General features: G+C 30.5%; 1 long non-coding RNA gene across 1 annotated transcript; it reads left to right on the top strand.

The window, feature by feature from the left end:
- Positions 1-2,183: 2,183 nt before the first annotated feature.
- LOC133816195 (uncharacterized) lies at positions 2,184-3,121 on the top strand. Its single transcript, XR_009885069.1, has 3 exons — positions 2,184-2,423; positions 2,546-2,596; positions 2,857-3,121. It is a non-coding gene; the product is annotated as an uncharacterized LOC133816195 (long non-coding RNA).
- The last annotated feature ends 341 nt before the right edge of the window (positions 3,122-3,462 follow it).

Genomic DNA, 3,462 nt, shown 5'->3' with positions numbered 1-3,462 from the left:
CAATGAAGAAATGGTGCAAAGGATCCCAGGTATCAATTTTCTTTTACGACTCAGTTTGAAACAATTATTTTAGTTTCTAGATTCATTTTTAACATTTTGAATATGTGGAGAAATAGAACAGTATAGAGATTATTAAAGATGCAGAAAAAGAAGAAAATGTTGATGCAATTGAACATGTGGAAGTTGGAGAAAAGAATTGGATGGTGCAGTATGCTAAGAAATTTAGAACTAAAAGGGTTAATTAATTTGAGTTGTGGATGTGAATGTTTATATATATATATATATATATATATATTTCAAACATATTGTTTTTTATTAGATTTTTAATTATTTCATTATGAGAAACAATGATTAATATAGTGAGATGAAATGAGAGTAAAAGGTTATAAAAGATGATAAGTTATCATCTAGGAATTACGACCAAGTTATCATTTTATTAGTTCTTATGCTAAGGTGATTTTGACACTAAGAAAACTATTGTTTAGATAAACGATAGATGATATGATATATCATTGTCTTCATTTGGAATTAAAAGCTTGTGTTGTTTGTAGAATAGTATATTTCTCAAATAAGCTGACTTGTTATTTGTAAATATGTATATGCTTTTAATTTAGTCTTGAAATTATATATTTCGCTTCTTTGTTTCTTTGAGTATTTCTTCATTTTGTTATTGTGAGGAGAATTTCAGGAGCCTAACACTGGGCAGCCCAGATTTTTCTGACATTGAAATGGTTAGTCGCTAAAAAAATACTATGTCATATACCTTTTTTTTATTGAGTTTCAGATGATCTCCTGAATATATTGTTTACAAATTGGTGCAGCATAATTTTTTTTTTTTGAAACAAAACTACTTGTATTATTACTTAAGAAAAATACAAGTAAAGAAGGAAAACTCCATCAAAACAGACCAAAACAAACAGGGAATCTGGCTTTTATTTTATGTGTGTATTTTATGTTTGTGTATTTATGTATATATGTTTAACTTTACCTATTCTCTATTTTGATACCATTTCTCTAATCTGTATTATTTGGTCTTTTTGCTTATGTTACCTCAACATATTGAGATACTTGTCTCAGCAGTCACTCATATCAATGATCTATTCCATATGCAGTGTAGCAAGTTCCTGTTTTAAAATTACTCACGAAGTTGTTAGTTTCTTCTGTAGTTTTTTTTTCTTTTTCAGATTTCAAATTAATATCAAGAAAGTGTTTTGAATATTGATTATATATATTTGTTTCTAATTGAGATAACACAGAGAAAATTAAAACTAGAGAGGTTGTATGCTAGCTAATTCAAACACTCACAGGGCCTCTCTTTCTCACGCTCTCCTCTTTCCCTCGCCCTCCTCTTTCCCTCGCCTCTCTCAAATTCTCACCTCACTGAAGCCTCTCTCGGAGTAGCTCAAGAGGTAAGGCATTTTGATTTTTTTTTTAACTTTGATTTTGATATTTAGTGTTTTAGTTTGTTAAGTAAAACTTGTATTGATTTTTGTTTTGGTGCTGGGGTATTATCAGTGGGTATAAGTCTTGGTTTCTCCCCTTGTTGCTGATCTGGTTCTTCGATCCCCTATTTCACAATCAGGTAAGTCAAACTTCCATTTACATATTATTGATGAATAACCAAATTTTTGTGTATATATATATATATAGTACATATTATACAAAGATAAATAATAGGTGCTTGCCATCCTCTTTTTTTTGTCTATGTACATAAAGAAATGTTAAGAAAGTGGGTTATATTCCATGTTTGTCAAAATGTGAATATTATATATAGATAAGATAAATGAAATTAAATATGATTTTATGACAGCTAATTAGATAACTCATGATACTATATTCTTATGATCCCTTTTTTGTATCTTGAAGTGATTTGGGTGATGTCTCTAGAAAGATTTTTATCGCAAATCTAAGGCTCAAATCATAGAGATTGAGTTGTTTGTTTGCGTCAGCTGTTTCACCTCAAAACAAACCAAACAGTTTGGCATTTCTAGAAAACTGCATTTATTATTTTATTGTATTGAGAAGAAACCAATAAACTTGCACAGTAAAAACACCCTCCAAGTATTTTCCATACAAGAGAAAATTGATTTGTTTAGTAGATTTTACATTTAATTTCACAAATGGTTCTACCATTTGGGAATGTCAGATGACTCATAATTCTTTATTCAAACTTTATCTCAAACTGGTTTTGGTGCTTGATTATCATTGTGATATTTGCTTTGTAGGACTTGCTAAACCTGCTCCTGTTATAGAAACTTTTTGTACCGATGAATTAGTTTGGCAGCATGTGAAACTTGATGGAGTTGTTACTTTGGTTGATTCCAAGCACGCAATGCAACACCTTAATGAAATAAAACCAAGATTTGTGGTTAACGAGGTTGTAGAAAAAATTGCTTATGCTGATTGTATTATTTTTTAACAAGGTAGAGTTTTTTTTTTTAATCGGAAAACAAGTTAGAGTGTATTCATTGAATCTGACATTTGTTTTTAAAATGTGAGGTGATTCTGAGCTTTGAAGCTAATTGGATTCCAACTATTTCAGCAGATAGATTTAGTGACTGAGGTTGAGCTGGAGATATTGACCTAGAGAATTAAGGTGTTCTTTCTAAGATATTAATAATTGTATACAGTTTTAACAAATAGCATATAAGAAGTTATTGCTCCTATATGTGTCTTCCTCTGCTTATACTTCCAAAATGGAATATTCTCCGCTAACAAGGAGACTGAAGGAGGAGCCAGCTGCTTCAACTAACAGAAACCAAAGAATCAACTTTTGTATCCTATTCAGCTTTTGTGTTTCACTCTCATAATAAATAATTTTTTAAAAACTTATACTTTTATGTGCACTGGTGCCAGCATATTAATGGGATGGCACAAATGAAGCAAGCTAAGTTTGGATCCGTTGACATGGACTTTGTTCTTGGAGTGGGAGGTTATGATCTTGATAGGTTGTTAGCTTGTCTCTATGTTTCTGTGCCGTTCCGTTCCATTCCAATCTTTCTTTCCACTTCATTCCAATCTTCTTTTTATTACTTGTCTTCATGGATATAATGCGAACGTGTTAATGTGTTAATTTGCAGGATTGATTCTGAAGTTCAGGTAGATAATTCATGTTCTACAACTCATCAATATGAAACTGGAAAAAGTATTATTTTCTTTCTCGGATTTTTCCTTTCCAATCTTTTTTCTCTGTTTTTTTCCTTTAAATTTATTTGATTTATAAAGAGTATGGCTTCAAATCAGAAAAAATAATTTATTTGGAGTGAATAGAATCTATATATAACAAACTAGGTTTACCTTGCTTTGTTGACGATATGGATTTTATGTTGTAAAGAGTTCTTTCTTTATCTAGTGTACCTCTATGGTTGACATGTTTTTTGTAGTGTAGTAGACACAAGTATTTAGTTAGGTGGAATTTCTTTGTCTCTTATTTTGTGTTATGAATAGTGTTGACGGTGAGAA

Source organism: Humulus lupulus, chromosome 2 (assembly GCF_963169125.1).
Source record: "Humulus lupulus chromosome 2, drHumLupu1.1, whole genome shotgun sequence".
Lineage (NCBI taxonomy): Eukaryota > Viridiplantae > Streptophyta > Magnoliopsida > Rosales > Cannabaceae > Humulus > Humulus lupulus.
This window is presented reverse-complemented; position numbering and strand designations above follow the sequence as displayed.